Consider the following 23,375-nt stretch of genomic DNA (forward strand, 5'->3'; position numbering starts at 1 on the left):
TACGTAAACATAGTAGTCTAATGTGTTTGTTGGTCATCAAGTGACCTCTAGTGGCAGGATGGAGATAAGACACCAATTTTATTATTTCCTCCAGTAAAAACAATAAATATCATATCAGGGCTGTACGTTAATGTTTTTGCATATAACACTGGTGCTACAGACACTGAATGTTTTTACATGAATATTCTGTGCCCTGTCTGTTGCGCTCGCGTCTCTTGCAGTGTCTCGTGCATGAAATGGCTTTCTAAAAATGTGGCGCTCTAGTTATTAAAAGATGTTTAACTCCAATCTTCTTGCATTTTTTCCTATTCCACTGCCCGCGTCGCATCTTTGTCAACACAAAAGCACATATTCTGTGTGAATGGCATAGAGAGCATCACAAGAGAGCGGTTAATCATGTGCGCTGACATGTGGTTGGATCGTTCTTCTCTCTTTACTGTTATTGTCAGTAGCATGTAAATAGATACTAGTACGGTTTATAGATTAAATGCTAAAACGGCTTGCCATATACAGTCTCCTAGTTCCTAGAAAATGCATCAGCTGTTACAATATAAAAGTCATTTTGGGTAAAAACATCTTCCAGATGTGTAAATTTAAGTGTATTTAATTATATAAAGCACACTGAAGGTATAGCAGCTGTGGGTGAGATACAGGTAGGCCTATAAATGTATAACAGTTTCCACAGAATATGATTGAATGAGTAATTAATACCTTTAATGATAAAAAAAATGGATTGTTTCATTATTGTTTCATTTTGGAAAAATGTAAATATTAATACTGTAAAAGTATAGATCATTATGCAGCCCTTCTGTTCACTGCTGTTAGTAACATGATTATTTGTCCTTTATAAGTAGGTTTCAGATTGAATTCAACTGTATCAAACAAGTATAAGATTTTCTGGCATTTTCTCATGTCTAAGATTAATTGTAATACTTTTCCAATAGCATGCTAAAAATATGCTTCTTTATAAGTCTTCTGCTTATTAATTATCCTGTTGGAAAGTTTAATCCTGAAAAGTTAGCATTAGTCAATGTTTGCACCTTTTGTTACAGTTGGCATAAGTCCGCCTCTATGCATGATAGCTTCCACATTTAGCCTCAGTGGCCACTGCAACTTCTGATGCAGCAGACTGTATGGAAATTATGAGAAAATATGAATCATAAAAAGTTCCAAAAATTAAGATGATGTTGGAAAACCAAACAATGTGCAGGACCTGTAAGATTTTTTTCCAGATGAACAATGGGAATGAGGGACTAATATTAAACAGTCATTGGTGATCCAGTGGGTATTGGTGGGGGGTATTGGGAATTTCCAGTTTACAAACTTCAGTCAGTCACACAAAAGGGAAAAGGTGCTGGTCAGTTATCAGATAATAGGTTCAAACAAGCAATCAAGTACAGCCCCTTAAGGTTATGAAATGTATCTAAGACCTACCAATAAATGAAATTAAATTAAAGGATTGTTTATTATTAGAAAATAACTCATAAAATAGTTATCTGAATTTAAATCGAGATTTACCATGGACTGACAGCTCAATAGCTCAACCATTAGCTCCTTTTAGGGGTGAAAGTTAAAAGGGTATTAAACAAGTCAGCACATAAACATAATGTGATCTGTAGTTGGCTGAGCAATGTCAACTTTCATTGTTAATTTTTATGTCATATCATAACCTTCCACACATGCAAGCAACAGATCTAAAACTGCACACAGGAATCCAGAAATTCTTTATTACAGATGCGAGCAGCTGCAGAAAAAAAAGGGTGATTTTCAGCATTTTCTACCACTGTCACACTACTAGATAATGATTTCTGAGATTTTGTGTTACTGTTGTGCTTTTTTTAAAAAAAATATCTAACCTGTAAATTATAATTTAAAGGAATGTACAGAGCGCAGTGTCCTAATTTCACCAGGGAAATATTAACTAGATTACAGGTGACACAAGTTTGCTCTATCAGTGAGAGGTGTGAGATCTGAATCAAATGACAAAAATCAAATGAACTTAATAACCAAATAAATTATAAGTCCTGTCAAACTTGACTGTGGAAACTGTGGAGTTACACTTATGCCACAATTCTGTGAACACAAGATTATATGTTGAGTGTGGAAAAGGCATTTTGCAAAACATATATATATATATATATATATATATATATATATATTTTTTTTTTTCAATTGTAATTTAAACGTCTGCACTTGATTGCTTGTTTGACCCTATTATCTGATAACTGACCAGCACCTTTTCCCTTTTGTGTGACTGACTGAAGGTTGTAAACTGGAAATTCCCAACCCCCCCCCCCCCCCCCCCCGTGGCAACAGACACAGAGTTGGGGCAGTACAGCTGTGGAAATATTGCTCTCTCATTTCTTCCTTTTGACAGATTTATTCCATATCAAAATTAGCTCAACCATATGGTAGAGAATAGAGATGTCAGTTAAAGGAATACTGTAGTTCCAAAAATGTCACTAGTCAACACATTTACTTTCTCAAGCTTATTGTTACTTGGCGAGTGTTCATTTTTGACCCTAAGGATGTTTACTGTCTTTTAGATTGGGCAAATGACAAAAATGCCCTAACCACAATTTATCTAATTTACTTTTACCAAACATAGTTTCAGTAAAAATACCGCAGCTACCACAGTTATCATTGCCACTTTGATCCAACCATAGGAGACAAAGGCATTCATCTAGACCAGAAATATTCTTTACAATATTCTCCAGTTAAAAACCAAAGGCTTCCTTCTTAATGTGTGTTGTTAACTGGATCACCAATGACTGTTTAATATTAGTCCCTCATTCCCATTGTTCATCTGGAAAAAAATCTTACAGGTCCTGCACATTGTTTGGTTTTCCAACATCATCTTAGTTTTTGAAACTTTTTATGATTCATATTTTCTCATAATTTCCATACAGTGTGCTGCATCAGAAGTTGCAGTGGCCACTGAGGCTAAATGTGGAAGCTATCATACATAGAGGTGGACTTATGCCAACTGTAAAAGGTGCAAACATTGACTAATGCTAACTCTTCAGGATTAAACTTTCCAACATGATAATAAGCAGAAGATAAATAAGAAGCATATTTTTAGCATGCTATTGGAAAAGTATTATAATTAATCTTAGACATGAGAAAATGCCAGAAAATCTTATACTTGTTTGATACAGTTGAATTCAATCTGAAACCTACTTATAAAGGACAAATAATCATGTTACTAACTGCAGTGAACAGAAGGGCTGCATAATGATCTATACTTTTACAGTATTAATATTTACATTTTTCCAAAATGAAACAATAGATCTATTTGTTTTTATCATTAAAGGTATTAATTACTCATTCAATCATATTCTGTGGAACCTGTTATACATTTATACATTTATAGGCCTACCTGTATCTCAACCACAGCTTCAGTGAGCTTTATATAATTAAATACACTTAAATTTACACATCTGGAAGATGTTTTTACACAAAGTGACTTTTATATTGTAACAGCTGATGCATTTTCTAGGAACTGAACCTGTGACTTTAGCATTGATAGAGCCTCATACTCTTGATAGAGACTGTAGGTTTTACATATATGCTGCTAACAATGTTTTTGAAACTAAAAATTTGAAATACAAATTTTACCTGAAGTATATCATATAACATAGTAGCAACCTGATCTGCATATGCTTTAGACCTGCCCCATTACCTATTTCATACTCTGGTGTGTATGAAATGACTGCCATTTCATTTGGAGAGGATCAGTCAATGAATAGCTTGATACACTCTTATAAGCGTGCAGCCAAGCAGAATTCAGAACAAACTCACTGTGAATTTATGTCTAACTTAAGCACTTATTGGCTTACAATGATTGACGCAACAAATGATAGATGGAATCAGCCAGAATTACAACATTCAAGTGAGAAAATGTAAACAAGTAACATGTTGTTGGACTATATGAAAATTTAATAGTTGACATTTTTTATTTTGTCCTATATCAAGATTGATATTGCCAATTGTTACCTATAAGGCCATATATAATTTTCATGTATTATCTGGGTAGATGAAAATGTTAGTTTCTAATCCTCAAAGTAAATTTTTGTTCATACTGTATATCAATAATAATAAAATGTACATATGTTAATAATATCATAATTTTATGTAGCGATCACATATCAACAATGGGTTACACTTTATTTTGATAGTCCACTTTAGACATTACTAACTACAAGTAACTTTGCAACTACATGTCAACTAATTCTCATTCATTTGCAATTACATGTCTACTAACTCTCAGAGTAGACTTTTAGGTTAGGTTTAGGGTTAGTAGAATAAGTTGATATATACTTGCAAAGTTTCTCATAGGCTGTATGTTGTGGACCTATCAAAATAAAGTGTTAGAAGATATTAAGCAGACAATCTAATACTCTAATGGCTGCTAGTTAACATGCAGTTGAAAAGTTACTTTATTTTGATAGTCCACTTTAGGCATTCTACTAACAGTGTTACCCAACAATTATTTTTATACTGTATATGCAACTTCATTAAAGCAATATATTGTTTATATATACACACACACACACACACACACACACATACATACATATAGTGGATATATATATATATATATATAAACACACATATATATACGTACATATATTATGTATATATGTGTGTGCGTGGTTTGTTTAGCCGTCCTTGGCTCGGTTGGAAGAGGTGGGCCAGAGTGCGGTTCAGTAGGGCTCGGGCACGGTGCGCATGTAGTGTGAGCGCTAACCACACCAGAGCGCAGAACTGAAAAAAAATATGAAACTCTCAACGGAAAAGAAAATAACTGAAGTAAAGAAGGAAAGAAAGAAGGTGACAAGACTAGATGGTTTATACTGTAGAGCAGTGGTTCCCAAACCTGTCCTCGAGGCCCCCATGTCCTGTGCATTTTGTATGTCTCCCTAATCAGACTTACCCAATTTAGTTCTTACAGTCTCTACTAACGAGCTGATGTGTGGATTCCAGAGCAGTGGCAAAAGGCAATGGCAAAAGAAGCAGCAAAAATCATGGTAAAAAGCAAAATTTGTTGGTGTCCTGAGTTTTTAAACTCGGCTGTTGGACACATCCCAAATGGGGCCTTGACCAATTAGACATTGTCTTAGCTCAGGGTGATACTATGTTTCCCCTTCCAATACATAAATCAACATGTTATCTTATTAGACACATGGTCTGATTTTCCTGCTCTTGCAGAGTATAATTTGGAGAAAGGTTTCTATAACAAGCATCTGATACATTATAGAAAGAATTGGTTGGTTGAAAGCATTTTCAAACTCACACATACCAAAAATGTCTATACTGTAAACCTCTAAATTATTCAATAGTTATTCAAGAGACATACACAATGAGTGATTAGGACATGATAGTCAAATGTGAGGGTTACATACATAGTATGGAGTTATGTATAGAAAGGATTAGTTGCTCATAAATCTTTTTAGCATCATTTAGGTGCATATATACATGTAAAGGCAGTCTCTGTGTCGTTCTGTGAACATGAGGACGTGTTCTGTCTAGAAAAAAGGTCAAAGGGTTTAGAAGGAATGTCAATCTGGTTCTTGTCTGCTAGGTGGGGAAAGTCAATCTGAAGAAGTCTTTAACTCGTGATTTCTATCATGAATTTACATGTGATGGTCAAGCTGTGTGGGGTCTCTCTGACCATTAATCTTGGTTCTTGCCCCCAAATTAACAATCTCCTCCCTGATTTGGGATTATCAATAAGTGTTCTTTTGTGTACTTCAGGCTAGCTGGCGCTAGGATCTGATTTACGATCATTCATGTTGTCTTGGGCCTCTTTGTGGAATGCCACTTGTGTTTCAACAATGTTCTGATCGAATTTAAAATTTTCTGATACGCTACACATGCATTCTCTGTTTTCTCATAGACAGTTTGAGTACTGTCCTTATTCATTTGTACATGTACTATGTTCATCTGTACCTACAGCATTGTTTGGGGTAAAAGCCCCCATTTCAGCACCGTCAGGTGGGCCTCAGGTAAAATCTTTGCCAAGTAATTTGTTTCAATAATGAAATTTAAAATTCATGTAAAACTTACAGCTTTAAGGCTGGGAACCAGGGCTGGACTGGGACAAAAAAAAAATCGGCCCTGGCATTTTGGCCCAGACCGGCCCACTACATACGATCAAAATACTACCCATCTTTGCACGCCCTTGATTATGTATACCAGCTCCTATTCCATAAAAAGCACTAAAGCCATATAATAATAGGTAGGAAAGAGTGAGAGTTGACACATTAAAAACTTCTAAAAAGTGTAATTTATTAATATAATAAAACTATAATCCACACTGATGAATCCTAAAACTATAGGCCTATATAGATATGACATCCATCTTGTGTGTGCCTGTGAGTTTGAGGGAGAAAGGGAAGAGACATGATAAATTGCTTGATCAGATGATCACTGTTTCCCACAGTATAGCATACAATAAACTGTAAACTTATCTTCTAAAGTCTTAAAGTATATGATATTGATTGTACTTAAGTACGAAAAGTATTTAAAAAAATCTTAAACGTACTTAATTATTGAAAGTAAAAGTACAAGTAAATGCAAAATGCAAAAGTAGCAAATAACTATATATATATATAAAAAAATATTCATACAGCTTTAGTAGCAAGATTGTGTTCAGTTTTAACTCTTTCTTCCATTTTGTATTTTTGGGTAAGAATAAGAAGCACTTCATCCGGTACTTAGTGTCTTTCATTCCAACATAAGAAAACATTTAGATGTATTTACACAGTTTAATGTATTTCAGAGGGGACATGGATGCATTTAAACTGCAGTTACAGATGCATAAATAGGCCTAATGTTGTGTTTTTAACATAAAACGTTGAATACTGATATATGAAATAATTTAAAACATGAAAAAAATAGTCAAAATTTGAAATTAAAACCGCTAGTAGGTGACAGCAAAGACTTTGGTGACAAAGTGACCATTAATGAGTGAGTCATTGAGATTCAACCGATTCATTCAAACGACTGATTCATTCAGAAACAAAGCATTTGACTGTGTTAATGAGTGAATCACTGAATCATTTATTCAACCGATTCGTTCAAAAAGCTGATTCATTCAATAAGTACACCGTCCATTGCTCAGAGACGCAAAACAGTGCTCTGATCTTTGTTTGGAACTATTTTCGTTGGCAAAATTTAGCAAAAACAAGCAATAAATCTAAAATGTAAGTCACTTATTGTTTTACTGAACTTGTATAAAATTATTATTAAATGTTCATGCTGATATCTGCAGAAAAACGATACTCGTTGTGTGATATAGATATAGAAGTTAACTATATTATATAAATATAAAAAGCATACAGAAACATTTTTGCCGTCTACAATTTAGAATGCCTGGAATTTTAAGTTTTAATACATTAATAAATCAATGTGCGTGCACTTTGTGTGTGATTTGATGATATAGCCTATTTGATAATGTCAGATCGCACATCATTACAACAACACTTACCCTATTATTGCAGAAGATATACTGTATATCGCACACCCCAGACTCGACTGGGGAGTTGTTTAAAGATGTGATTGGGTCAGCCCAATGTCAATTAAGAAAATAATCAGTGGGCTGCTGATTAAATGTCTCATGGGCCGGTCTGTCTGGGGGAAAAAAATCCTAAACCGACTTTTTTGGGCCGATCAGACAAATATTGGCATGAGAAGATGTATAGGCCCGGCCCAAAAAGTACGTCGGCCCAGCGGGAACACATTCTTTTTATGCCAACTGTCTTCTTGGAGGGTGGCCTATGCAAACTGCATTATCTGCATATAAGGAACATATAAGGTACTGCATCACAGTGCTTCAAACACCGTTTAGGTTCACAAAATTCATAGTGTTTATTCTAACTGAAATATTTGTAATTAGAATATAGTATAATATTACATAAGTATAATATACAGTAAGTAACCTATAATATGTAAGTATAGTTTATCAAATCTAAGGCAATGATTTAATGATACTTGTCACTAATATGTCTCTTGATAAAGACACTGGGTCTTATGTCCATTCTTTTATGTAAGTTTTTCAAAGGATATATGGTCCCCTATCCTAGATAGCTTTCCCTTATATAGGGAATTGCTATCTCCAACCCATTTGTTCATAATGGCTTTCCTTGCCAGCATCAACAAAGGATGAATCATGTATTTATGTTCCTGCAGAGAAGGAGGCAAGATGGCAAGTAAATACACAATGGGTGAGGCTTTAACTGTTACTTTGCATATCTGAAAGTGCCTAACAAATTAAAAGGCAAAAATGTTTCACCTTGATTAGAATCAAACAGACGGGTTTATTGTACTGATGTTAATTAATAGGGGAAGCAGGTGAGTAATGCCAGATGTAAAGTCTTTAACTAGAATGGTGATGAATGGAGATATTCTCTGTTACCAGGTCTTGAGAGATCGTGGGATGACGGAGTGTGTTTCCAGGAGCTGGTATCGGGGATCGGATGCAGGTAGGTAAACATAGCAGACACACAGGAACACAAAGAGCAGACAAAGGAGATTGGGAAACTTGGAGCAAGAATTCAGGTAAGTAGCTTGACATACGAGTTGAGTCCTTTTCCACAATGGAGACCAGACAATGTGCTGTGTGAACTGTGTGCTGCTTATACTGTGGTGCTGGGGATTAGTGAATGGTGGTCAGGTGCGTGTGATCAGAACTCCGGTGATTGGGATTGCTGATTGGTGGAAGAACCTGGTGTATCTGTGACAGAACCCCACTCCTAAGGGCCAAAAACCCTGACGTCGTGGAGGGCGACCTCAAACACGTGGCGCTGGATCTTGGGGATGAGAAGAGTGGAACTCTGCCGGGAGATTGGGATCGAGTATGTCATCTCTTGGGACCCATGGTCTTTCCTCGGGGCCATACCCCTCCCAGTCAACCAGATATTCCAGTTTACCCCATGACATCGGGAACTCAGGATCTTCTTTACCAAGTAGATCGTTCCATCCTCCAGCACTATCGGGAGAGGGGGTTCGTCTACGGGACCAGGCTCTGTGGAGACAGGAGAAACTGGTGAGTGATAGGGCTTGAGCAGAGAGACATGGAATGTGGGGTGAATTCTGTACTGTGAAGGGAACTTGAGTTCATGCGTGACTGGATTCACTTGACGGATGATGGGGAAGGGACCAATGAATCTGGGACTCAGCTTTTTGCAGGGAAGTCTTAGTCGGATGTCCCTGGTGAAGAGCCATACCTTCTGTCCTGGGTGGAATGTGGGCGTGGAGGCTCTCCGGACATCCGCATGATGTTTGTGATGTTGTACTGCATGCTGGAGATGTTGATGTGCTGAGTCCCAGACCCTCTCACTCTCCAGGAACCAATGAGTTACAGATGGTACGTCCGAAGGTTCCCCCATACAGGGGAACAGAGGTGGCTGATAGCCGAGTACGCACTGGAAGAGTACGCACTGGCCAGTTTGCTTTCTCTCTCACTTGGAGTGTTGTTCTTAAACCGCACCTAATTTTAAAGTATAAAAAAAGGGTTTCTTTCAGAAACAGTGGAAGCTCAGCCGTGGGATAAGCGCATCGCCCGGCATTCTTGAACAAGTGTTGGTCTTCTACTGTGACTGAAATGGGCTCCCCAGTCTTTTGATGCGTGAAGATGATGGCACAGTTCTGAGGTTGTATATTTGTTATAATACTTTGCTTGGGGTTTAGTTTTAGTGTATGCTCAAATTTGTGTATTATTCATTCATGATTATTATCTTTTATCCAAAAATCCCTGGCACCTAAAGGATTAAAGGAGGTCCTTTGGCTGTGAGGGACATATGTGTGGGTCGGGGGACACCCCGGCGGAGTAGGATCAGAGAGACTGGCAGCCGCGATGTCCTCATGCAGGGACCATTGTATCGGGCTGACAATCAGACTGAATGGGAGGACACATTCAGGGCTTTCTGACAGATCATCTGGAGCATGGAGTCTTGAGAGAGCACCCGCTTTAGTGTTCTTGGTCCCTGGACGATAGGAGATGGTGAAATGGAATTGGGTAAAGAGGGCCCACCTGGCTTGTCTGGGATTTAACCTCTTAGCCTCCTGGAAATACTTAAGGTTTCGATGGTCGGTGTGTACCACAAACGAGTGGTGGTCCCCCTCCAGCCAGTGTCTCCATTCCTCAAGAGCGAGCTTGATAGCAAGAAGTTCTCTATTCCCAATATCATAGTTTTGCTCCGCCGAGGATAATTTCCGGGAGAAAAAGGCACATGGATGGAGTCGAGGAGGATTCCCTTGCTGCAGGGATAGGATGCCTCCAACTCCAGATGTTGAGGCATCCACTTCGACTATGAAGGGCTTCTATGGGTCAGGATGGACCAGGAGTGGAGCCGACATAAAGGCCTTTTGTAGGGTCTTCATGGCTGAGGTGGCTTTGGGTGTCCAGGACAGAGACTTGGGCTTGCCCTTCAGAAGATTTGTCAATGGTGCAGCGATGGAGCTGTAGTTTTGAATGAAGTGTCTGTAGAAATTCGAAAAACCTACAAATCGTTGGAGTTCTTTGATGGTAGTGGGTTTAGGCCAGGTCTTGATGGCTTCAACCTTCCCCTCTTCCATCTTGATACCTTGGAAGCTGATCTGATAACCGAGGAAGTGGAATGAAGTCTGGTGGAATGTGCACTTCTCAGCTTTTAGATATAGCTGGTGTTCTCGGAGGCGTTGGAGGACCTCAGAAACGTGCAGGCGATGTTCAGCCTCATTCCGGGAGTACAAAAGGATGTTGTCAATGTAAACCAGCATGAAGCGATGTAGGTACTCCCGGAATACCTCATTCATAGAAACCTGGAATATGGAGGGGGCATTGACCAATCCATACAGCATGAGATATTCATATTGACCAGGAGGTGTCACAAAAGCAGTCTTCCACTCGTCCCCCTCACGTATCTGAATGAGGTTATATGCACTTCTGAGGTCCAGCTTAGTGAAGTTCCTGGCTCCGCCTAGCTGTTATAGTGTCGATGGGACAAGGGGAGTGGATACCTGTATTTGACTGTGATCTTGTTTAGAGCCCGGTAATATATGCAAGGCCGCAAGCCTCCGTCCTTCTTGGCCACGAAGAAAAAGCTAGAAGCAGCAGGGGAAGTAGATGGACGGATGTTGCCTTGCTGTAACGCCTCCTCGATGTACTCCTCCATGGCCTTCTGTTCGGGGATGGAAAGGGAGTATATTTCACCTCTGGGCACTGGTTCATCGGGTAGGAGATCGATGGCACAGTCCCATGGTCTGTGAGGTGGTAACTTGGAGGCTCATTTCGGGCAGAAAACATCACTGAAGTGGGCATATTCCTTCGGAATATCGATGGAACAATTCTCAAGGGGGCTCTCTATGGATGTGGAGTTGACTGGGATCATTGGAACCGACAAGATGGGTCTTGGAGGGTTAAGGAAACATCTAGGAAAACATTCATTGCCCCACTTCAGGACTTCTCCAGTTGACCACGAGATGGAGGGATTGTGGGAAACGAGCCCTAGGACGATCCCAGGGGTGGATTCCTCCAGAACCAACAGACAAATGTTTTCCATGTGTAACTGGCCGACCTGCAGCTGAATGGGACCCACGCAGTGTCGGACCTGTCCTCGGCCAAGGTGACTTCCAGTTATTGATTGGATCTTATATGGGATTTCCTTGAGTCTTTTCTTGAGCTGGAGTTGATGGCATAGGTAAGCGGAGATGAAGTTGCCGGCTGACCCAGAGTCGAGGAGGGCATGGACTGAAATACAGCGGAGAGGAGTAGTGAGCTGCACAATTGTGGTGTGGTGGTGGTGATGGCGCAGTGGATAAGACACATGCCTTTGGTGTGAGAGACCCGGGTTCGAATCCACTGTGAGACACCAATGTGTCCCTGAGCAAGACACTTAACCCCTAGTTGCTCCAGAGGCGTGCGACCTCTGACATATATAGCAATTGTAAGTCGCTTTGGATAAAAGCGTCAGCTAAATGAATAAATGTAAAATGTAAATGTAATTGTAGTCAGTGGATGTACATTAACGGAGGTGGAGGAAACTACACTCAACGCAGGTTGTTGGGGACGGACGGGACATTACATGTCCATCTTGGCCACAGTATAGACATAATATCTGGGTCAGCCGACGTAGATGTTTGGCCGAGGACAGCCGGGTGTTGTCGACTTGCATGGGTTCATACTGTGGTTCTGGAGGGCTGGGAAACTCTGGTTGGCGGGCCAAAATGGGTGGATTTTGGCATCGATTTACCTCCATACAGCCGTGAATCCGATTTGCTACCCAGATGGAGAATTGGATAAAGCGCTCGAGCCCCATGGTGTCATCATAGGCGGAGAGATGCAACCGCAGAGAGGGCTCTAGTCCTTGGTGGTAGGTTGTTAACAGGGAGCGCTCGTTCCAACCACTTGAGGCTGCTAGAGTACGGAAACGGAGAGCATAATCTTGCACAGAGGTTTTGCATTGTTTCAGATTATATAATTGGGGTGGCACGGTACATGTATTCGTACCGAACCATCATGGTACGGACATCTCGGTTCGGTGCATGAGGCCTTACGATGAATAAAGGCAATTCACCCCCAATCCAGAAGGAGGCGCCCTCAGTAATGCAATGCTGTTTGATAACTGCCAGCAGAAGAACAGCAAATGCCATGTAGCGCCATCCTTATTCCTTCTAGCCTTAGAGTTGAGCACTTGAAAACAAAGCCCACTAGACAATGACCATGTGCTGATTCTGAACGTGTCTCTCACATAGACTGACAAAAGAGTATACTTTAAAGGCTTGTGCACTCAACTGTTTGCGAAATAGGGCTTTGTGCTCGTGTATCCTGCCTCTCTCATTCATCACAAATCTAAATATTCCATAATATTTCCATATTTGCGATGTAATGCATCTGAATGCTAAACTATTATTTATTATGAAAATTACAGGCCTTGTGCTTCATTCGCATTCCAATGGGGACACAGAGGCGGGTGTGCTGATGTTCGGCTCACTGTATTTTATTTTGATAAAGTACCAACTGCGCTGTCAAGTTAGCAATGATGGAACAGATGTGTGTATTTTTATTTTTTTTGTGTGTGCGCGCGCTCCAGCGCGATCACTTCAACTGTTTCCTTGAACAGAATCAACTTTAAACACTTATTGTCTTATTAATAATCACTGTATAAAGGTCTGCTTTTATTTGTGTACACTCACAATGAAAACAAAACATATTTTGTATATATCATGCAATAATATTTAGTATTTTCAAAAATTTGTATTTTAAATAAAAAATGTTTTTAGTATTTAAAAAAATTGTAATTCGCACTACTGTCTGTTCAAAATAAATGAAAAGAAACTGAGCATAGTAGATTATTTTTTTCCCCTGTTATACCGAAATCGTATCGAACCGTGACATCTGTGTACCGTGCCACCCCTAATTGCTCACCCACTGAAGCATCTCCTACTGGCCGACTGAAGACTTCACGGAAGTGAGTGGTAAAGGCATTCAAGGATTGAGAGACCAGACAAAGACCTTGGCATCTGGAAAGGCTCCAGCACAGACCCTCCCTGATCTCCTGACCATTAGCACATGTAATTCAATGATTGCATCAACCAGGAGAGACTTTTTTTGGATGAGACTGGGCGTTGAGGTCTCACAGATACATGCCCAACGGGACACTCGTGACCCTGGACAGCTCCCCCTTTGGTCTTCCCTGCATTCCAAAGGAATGCGTTTTTTTTTCTTGTGCAAAGAACACCCACACTTTTATTGACTCTCTGCCCACAGATATTCCTTTATTCCTATTGCTATTAAAACAATATATACAATATATATATATATATATATAGACAATATATATTAAGGTTGTATTTCATGTCATTTATAAGCTTGCTGTGTATTATCTGTGACATAACTTTTTCCTGTGTTTAGTATCACATACTTGGTGTGATTATTTAGAATTTAGGATCGTTTAAAATATGCCTTAACTGCGTAATAGATAAAACTGATATATGTACTTTTGGTATGCAAAATACTTAGTGTTTGATTTCGAATGAAAGCTAGTTGCGTCAGCAATAATTTGGTGTGGATGAAAATGTACCTTTCTCATCATAATGTATGATTAAAACACTTATAGGAATCTGCTAGGATATGCTCTTCATGTTATGGAATAATTCAGCAAAGGATTCATGCACGGAAAACTGAGCTGTGCCGGGTGGGGCTCCGCCCTACAGAAACACTTGTGATTGGATCAAACAGCAAAAGGGGCAGACTGAAATCAGCCCAATAAAGACAGACTTTGGTGCGTGTCCCTCTTTGATTGCTCGCGCGCTGACCTGGTGAAACTTCGGCTCCTCATCGAGTCGCGCCAAAGCGCTCCCAGCCATTAACATCTGGCTGAGCCTTGAACAACTATCAAGACTTAGCCAAACTTCTAAAGAAACTTTAACATCTGAAGCTGTAAGAACTGAAACAGACTTCCTAAGAGCGTCATCAACTCACAGAGAAACCAACTGATCGCAAGAGGGCATTGCCAGTGACATCACGCAACAGCGATTTCAGCAGCCAATCCGCACCCGGGGGTTCCCTCGACCAGGAAAGGAACGGAAACTCAACTTAAAGCAAGTAATATCAAACAAATCTCCTTAATTCTGCTGGAAACTGGTTGCATTCATCTTTAAGAGTAAAGATAGTAAAGTTCCTTGCTTGTGACTCCCTCAGGTTGAAGTTAGCTTGCTGGACAAATCGTTAATGAGGTATCGTTAACAAGGTATAAGTTGGACGTTTTGATTAATATCGATTAATCATGTAAATATCAATATCGAATCTTAAGAATAGATTCCCTAAAAGCTAAATTATAATAAGGTCTAATCCTTTACAGTGGTAAGATCTGGTCTTCTGTAATGTGTAGTCAGACTCAAGACACAGACAGATTAGAATCAATGCAGGTAGGTAAACATAGCAGACACACAGGAACACAAGGAGCATCTGGAAACTTGGAGCAGGAATTCAGGTAAGTAGCTTGACATACAAATTTAGTCCTTTTCCACAATGGAGACCAGACAATGTTTCATTGAAATGAAAAAATAGTACCAAAATAATTTTTATACTTCATAAAGTTAGGTGACACCTGTTTGCTAATTTGCTACATAATATATGGTGACATTAAAGCTTGATGCAAATGTAATGTAAATGTAAAACTGCATTTCTCATAAATGGTAACTGGCAGTTTAATAATGTTTTTCCATGAAACAGAATCAATATCATATCCAATGTTTTACTCCAAGTTTTCTGAAGATCACTAAACTTATTCTGCCTTATGCTCATATAGCACTGTGTAACATTTGGACCAATCAGACACACACCTATTTGTTATATTTAACAAATAATCTTTTATGCCCTCACCTAACCCAAAAGGTCAACTATGAGTGTCTGTGGACCCTTCCCCCGAAATGCCTCTAACACCTAAGAAAGGCAGAACGGCAGAACAGGCCTCTGGTTCCATGGCAACCCATCTGATAACACTTGTTTTATTGCTCAAAGGAATGCGGGCAGAGCAACTCACTTCATTTCCCCTTAGAAAAGAGACATTAGGCCATAAAAATGGACTCTCCTCTAATTAATTCATATTTTCAGTTCATTGTGTATATTATTACTGTTCTTGTATATGTTTTTGTGTATTGTATCCTGTTTTATGCATGCTTATGATAAAACACTAGTTAATATTACCTCATGTATATCATGTTTGGTCTCTATCAATTTGTCTTCATATTATCTAATTGAGAGTGTATATTATATGTCGATACCTATGCAACATAAGTGTTCTAAGAATCTTTAATAGTTTGTATATCAACTTCCAGTCCAGTTCATATGCAAATTACCATGCATGGAGACAAAGAGTCGTAAACTTTCCCTCCAAAAGTTCAAGTCACCATAGGCTCTTTGACTCCCCAGAGGTGTGACCTCTATAGCAGATAAAGCTCTTACATCATGTGACGCCGCAGCAGTCTGCGGTCCTTTTAGATCCTAGTAGTATGAGGAGTATGTGAGCTAGAACTCTTCTGGACCCTTAAGTTTTTGTGCCAGGCCTTGACTTTCCATTCAACAAAGGATCCTCGGATCTCAGCAGATCTCTTTCTTAGCTCTTTTTCTCTTTCTGCCTGGGAAGAAACTCCCAATTACCACTGAGCCAGAATAACATCTTTTGGAGTTCATCACCCTTCAAACCTGGAAGAACTTGAAGAACTCCAACACCACCAAACCTTCCAACCATCAGAACTTTCATCCAGGACTGCATCCGGACACTCGTTCAATGACCAATGGCATTGCAAGTATTGTACATTTAACTAAACGAAACAGAGGTTTAGTATAAGCTATAGACCCTGTTATAAATGGCGCTGATGGTTTTATTCAGGTGGTTAACTGACTCTTTTCATAGTTTCATTCTCTGGTTTCATCCATCAACTCTCATTTGCCCTTTCCCCATGTATGAGTGATTGTATGTATGTTTGTTTGTTTGTTAGAATAGTTTGCGTTAGTGTTTAGTTAATAAAAGTTGTGTGTACATTTTACATGAGTTTCTGATTCTGCTTTGCAAATTAATGTCCCTTTACGATTTTTGATCCTTACTACATGCTCTCTTGTATTAATACTTAGGAAAGTACTTTCTGTGGACAAGAAAATATCCTTTCTTAGAGTTGATATGAACTTACACTGAATGTTCGCTGGACGAACAGATTAGTTGTTCGCAATTTATTTCTGCTACAGTTATTACTGTCAGCCGATATAAATAAATGTAATTAATCATAATTAATTGTAATTATTTATATACAATTCCCTTTTGAGCTTATAAATGGTTACAACTGAGTAACATTTATCTAAACTTAGTGTCTGCACTACAAAGAAAAAAAAAATCTCAAGAAGGTTAGAATTTCCAATGGAGAGTCAATCATTCCTAGTACTAACATAATATCTAACTTGTAAATATTTATAGAAATCTATTTGTGCAATATGAAAATGAGACTTGATCTCATTAAATGTCATGAATTCCCCTTTGTAGAAGAGATCATATATTTGATTTTTACCAGCTTGTTTCCATGAGACAAAATATGCTCTTATTTTAGGACACATGACCAGAACGTTCTACCAGCGAGGAGAGAATAGATAAGGTTCCCCTTCAGGAACTCGAGCTGCGTCGAAAAGCTATGGGAACGTCTTCAGCGTGACCTTGCTCTGATTCATGTGTGTAATCAGTCCAATGGATGTCACAGGCGGGGTGATGTAGAGACCAGGAAGCTTAAAAGCATGTGCTGTGGATACAGCAGCAGCTTTCTGTCATTCAGCAAGCGCTCAGTGTGTCAGTCTTATTTATTGTTGTGTGTGTCAGTCTTATTTATTGTTGTCTGTCCTAAGCACTCACATTATCTTCCAAAGCGAGTCAGAAAAGTAGATGATATGGGCATGCTTCAAGGAGTGTGTCCGTGTTTGTGATCTTGCGGTCCCGGTCCCGCTGCTGCTGAGGCATGGTGGCAATTGAGATCACGGGGATCGCACATGGATCTAGTGGATGGGTTGGAGATGGGCGGTCTCTTCCCCCTCTGAGTGAGAGCTCGCTGCTGCAGCTATCTTTCTCCAAGGAGACTGATGTTGTTTGTATATGCATTTTAGCTTGCTCGTTCTCCCTGCCCTCACTGAAATAAGGGGTGGGGATGCACATGATTTATGTGTGGTTTGTTTTGGAGTAGAGCACGCAGTCAGCTCTAGAGGGGGCTGGCTGTGTTCATGCTAAAACATCCTAGTGCAATTGAAAGCAAGTGTGCATTACCGCAGATGTTTACCTCTGCTCCTGCTGGCATTTCTTCTCGATGGATGTAATGTAGAATCGGGTGGCCGGAAACCTAGCAGTACTGGGAGGCTTGCCACCTCTTCAGAGGTTTCTCGAGCAGCTAGATCAGCAACTCTCTGCTGGTCCTCTGATTCAGGGCACCGAGCTAGCAGTTTTAGGTACACTATAGAGACTGATTCCCTTACTAGACTATTTGGCAGTGTGGAAACAATGTGACAAGAAAGACAGCGTGTCTCAATGGGTCCTGCACACTGTGGAAAGAGGCAAACGAATCCAGTTCGTTTCTCCTCCGCCTTGTTTTAACGGGGTCATTTCTACTCTGATGGGTTCCGAGCAGGCTCTGGTAATGGAAAAAGAAGTAAACCCTCTCTTGAGGAATGAGGCCATCGAGCTGGTCCCTCCTCTCGACAGAGAGTCTGGGTTCTACAGCTGGTACTTCATCGTTCCAAAGAAGGATGGAGGGTTGCGTCCCAATTTAGGTCTGTGTCTATTGAACTGCTCAGTCATGCGACTGAAGTTCAGTATGCTCACAATCAAATAGGTTGTGTCTCAGATCAGGTCCGAGGACTGGTTTGTCATGATAGATCTAAAAGACGCATACTTTCATGTCTCCATCCTTCCCCAGCACAGGAAGTTCCTGAGATTTGCTTTTGGGGGTGAAGCTTACCAATATCGGGTTCTTCCATTTGGCCTTGCACGCTCACCTCACACTTTCATGAAATGTGTGGATGCTGCTCTGGCTCCTCTGCGACTCCAGGGCATCCGCATACTGAATTATATCAACAATCTGTTGATATTAGCTCAATTGGAGCAGGTGGCAGTTCAGCATTGAGATGTCGTTCTCGCCCACATGAAGGAGCTGGGGTTAGGACGAAACGGCAGAAAAGTGTGCTTTCTCCACTACAGAGAACCACTTATTTAGGCATAGTGTGGGATTCGACCATGATGCAGGCACGTCTGTCTCCTGCTCGGATCGAGTCGATCCTCACTGCAGTCACGAGAGTCCGGGAAGACCGGTCTCTCACTGTAAAGCAGTATGAGAAACTGCTGGGTCTGATGGCAGCTGCATCCAACGTGATACCCTTTGGCCTGCTGTACATGACACCCCTAAAGTGGTGGCTCAAGATCAAGTGGTTTTTCCCCCGAGGGGATACCCGCTTTGCATGATCAAGGTCACGCGGTGATGCCTACGTGCCTTAGACATGTGGAGAAAACCTTGGTTCTTGTCTCAGGGCCTGGTGCTGGGAGCTCCTTGTCATCGCATAACGCTAACGATGGACGTGTCCCTCGCCCGTTGGGGTGCGGTCATGAGTGGCCGCCCTGCCCTCAGCCTGTGGAGCGGTCGCCATCTCTCGTGGCACATCTACTGCCTGGAGATACTGGCCATGTTTCGAGCACTGAAACACTTCCTCCCAGACCTAAGAGGCCGCCATGTGTTGGTGCGCACCGATAACACAGCAGTGGTCTCTTACATTAAACACCAGAGAGGGCTGCGTTTGCAGGCTGGCGTACCAGATCCTTGTGTGGGCCCAAGGGAAACTCCTCTCGCTGAGAGCAGTTTACATCCCGGGGCATCTCAATCAGGGAGCAGATGTCCTGTCGAGGCAGGGGCCGAGGCCGGGGAATAGAGACTCCACCCAGATGTGGTGGTTCAGATTTAGAGAGTGTTTGGCCAGGCTCAGGTAGATCTGTTGCGACTAGGAGACATCGCACTGTCCCCTCTGGTTCTTTCTGACTCATCCAGCTCCTCTGGACTGAACGCCATGGTACAGACTTGGCCGAGGCTTCGTCTGTATGCCTTTCCCCCGATTGTTCTGCTCCCGGGAGTTCTGGAGAGAGTGCGCCAGGACGGGGTCCATCTACCGAGTATGTTTCGAGTATGGTTCTCGAACTTGATGTCCCTTCTAGACGGCTCTCCATGGGAGATTCCCGTCAGGAGGGATCTCCTCTCACGGGCATTGGGTACTGTCGTCCACCCCCCCGGAGTTGTGGAAGCTGTGGGACACAACTCATAGCCTGCAGTCTCTCAACTGAGGTTTTTGAGACTATCCTCCAATCCAGAGCTCTCTCTATGAGGAAACTTTATACTTAGAAGTGGAAACTTTTCACTTCTTTGTGTGGAGACCGCCAGCTTAACCCAGTCAACTGCCCGGTTGGTTCAGTGCTGGAGTTCCTGCAGGCGAGATTCTCTGCAGGGTTGACCCACTCCACCTTGAGGGTCTACATGGCGGCCATTGCGGCCTACCACGCCCCTCTCGGTGGTCAGTCTGTGGCCAAGAACCCCCTGGTTTCATGTTTCCTCCGCGATGTGCCGAGGCCTCCGGCCAGGATAAGCTTATGCTATTGGTGGATTGGGATGCTATTCCATACACATGAGTCTTCTGATCTCCCCTTTTCTTGGGGGTCAAGGCTTATTCGACCTGAAGCGTGGCGGCCTTCCTGTCGGGTGACTCTATGCTGGACATTTGTAATGCTGCGGGTTGGTCCACGCCGCTCACGTTTGTGAGGTTCTTTACCTTGATATGCATGCCACTCCCATCTCCTCTGTTCTCTCGCCTTAGTTGTGCTCTTCCACACTAGGCAGGGATTTGAAAGTCTGGAGGCATGGGCTTTCAAATTTCCATAGCATTTCGACATAGCTCGAGTTCCTGAAGGGGAATGTCTCCAGGTTACGCATGCAACCATGGTTCCCCCGAGACGCTGCATCTCCCTGCCATACTTCCGGCATCCCTGTGAGCGTTTACTTTCCCAGAAGCTGCCACTGTATCTGCCACATGTGCTTTTAAGCTTCCTGGTCTCTACGTCACCCCGCTGTGACGTCTCGCCCATCCATTGGACTGATTACACAAGTGATTCAGAGCGTGGTCACACTGAAGGCGTTCCCATAGCGTTTCAATGCAGTGTCTTGTTCCCTCGGGGAACCATAGTTACATGCGTAACCTGGAGACGGTTGTTTATAATGAATAAATCTTTTGTTAGGACCAAGTTTGCAAAGTTGAAAATATAAGAGAAATATTCTTCAATTCAGAAGGAACTGGAACCTTTTCATCTAAGATATTTTCTAATTCAGAGGTACCACATAATCCACTTCTATTCTAACCTAGGAAGCATCAGGAGGTCAGTGTAAATCCAAACCATAATTATTCTCGCTCCAAAACATAAAGTTTAAGATTAGGCACTGCCCATCCACCTTTACCTGTTGGTTGTTGTAGAACATCCTTCTTGAATTTAGGCTTCCTCTCTGCTCATATAAATTTAGATATCGGTTAATTTATTACTTTAAGATAATTTGAAGACAAGTGAAGAAAAGACATAAAAAGAAGGTAAAAGAAAAGAAAGTAAAGTGTGCTGGTATCAGCCTCATGCTGTGGGGCTGTTTTTCAGCAGCAGGGACTGAGGGACTCATCAGAGTAGAAGAAAAGCTCATTGCACCAAAATATTGAGATAGCCTTAATGAAAACCCAGTCCAGAGCATTCAGAAGCTCATATATGAATTATCTTTAGATGAATAAAGTGCAAAAATAAAACTGTCTAAAGACATTGTTGATTTCAATACATCTTCTCCCCTCTCTATCTCACCGCTGAAATATACTTTTTACCTGGTCTGTTCTTTATAAGTTTAGCCAACAAACGATTTATTTCCCATCTCAAGCAAGCATTGTCTAGCAAAAAGAACATCTATCTCAGCCTATGTCATTAAGCCATTTAATAATGTCCTAGAGTGCTTTATTTGGGTAAGTATATCTTCTGATTGTGAAATACTTAATATTTCACATAATATATATATATATATATATATTTTATTTATATATTTTTTATCTTTTGCTTACGTAGGAAATTATCATACCTCTAATATAAGCATTGTAGGCATCCCATAGCACTCTTAAATTAGTCTCTTCTAAATTGATTTTTTTTACATTACATTTACATTTAGCAGACGCTTTTATCCAAAGTGACTTACATTGCATTTAAGTTACAGTTTTAAATTTGATCAGCTCTTATTTTATTAATTTTATTATTTCTTTTTTTTTAATCATTACAAAATAAATAATAATGCTCTCTTAAATATTCCACAAACTGATAATCCATCAAATAATAAGGCTTTAGTTTGGACTACCTACTAAGTGCATAGAAAAAGAAACCGAGTGTGGTCAGAGATGGTAATGGCACCAATATTTGCTTGGTTGACCTGATGAGCCATTTTACATTAAATAAATATATAATCAATATGAGAAGCAGTTTGATGTGGATGAGAAAAAATGAACTCTTTAGAAGTGGGATTGTAGAACCTCCATATCAAGAAGATTTTGTTCATAACAAGCATCGCGTATCCAGCTGAAAATTTGTGGAGCAAAAGTAACTGATGGTAATTTATTCATGGTAGGATTAAGAAAGCAATTAAAGTCGCTGCCCAAAATAACATTATTACAGTCTAGATTTGCCAATTTACTGAATACTCGTGCTAAAAATCTCATTAAGATTGCTAGGGCCATATATACATCCAATAACAATTTACTGATACCGTAAAATTAATCCTTTATTAGGGATGGGCTCAAAAGTCTGCAGAATTATGCCCTCTAGGACTGGAAGCACCCTGAAGACAATATATTTATAATATTCAACTGCTGGATCCATCACAGGTTTAGGTCTTCTGTAAAGAAATGAGTCTTAGATATCAAGTGTGATATCTAAGTGCAGCATTTTCACCATTGCGCGCAGGTTCAAGATTTCACATCTGAAAGAGAGGCATACGCTCATTCTATGAATCACATGTACGCATATTTGAGAGATGATCGTAAGATCAAATTTAGGATGGTTTCTGCACTACATTTTATAAATGAGGCCCCACAAGTGTACAAGAAACTGAGGAACAAGACACAAGGTAAGAGTTAAGACTAAGATCAAGAACTAAGACCAACAAACTAGCTCCAAATGGACAAAACCTGATAATGAACAGGAAACAAGGAACAATAAGGGCTACACGAAGGCTAATATATATAGATATGTTATATGTACTCTGAAATACTTCCTGATGAGATGCATAAAACATACTTACAAATTTTAGGATAGTGTGAAACAACTTTTCTGGTTTAGGGATGTCCTCTGATGCTGTGTTGAGCAAATAGGATTACTAGTTGTTGGCAGAGATAAAGAAATTAATTTTGGGCCTTGTCTCAATTTTTTTTTAAACAATTTTGAATGAGCCAAAAAAAAAAAGAAAAGAAAAAATGCACGTCACACCTCTTCTTATCAATTTGCACTGGCTACCAATAGCTGCTCGCATAAAATTTAAAACATTACCTGGCACCCCTTTACCTAAATTCTTTACTTCAGACTTATGTACCCTCTAGAAGCTTGCGTTCTGAACGTCGCTTTAGTGTGCCATCCCAAAGTCACAAAATCACTTTCACAGACTTATTTGTAAGTCACTTTGGATAAAAGTGTCTGCTAAATGACTAAATGTAAATGTTTCTGCAGATTGTTAAGTATCCTTCATGACTATTTACTCGGATAGTAATGAAAACATTGACTACAAAATAAGATAAAGAAATTTATTTTGGTCCT

This window comes from Barbus barbus, assembly GCF_936440315.1.
Source record: "Barbus barbus genome assembly, chromosome: 22".
NCBI lineage: Eukaryota > Metazoa > Chordata > Actinopteri > Cypriniformes > Cyprinidae > Barbus > Barbus barbus.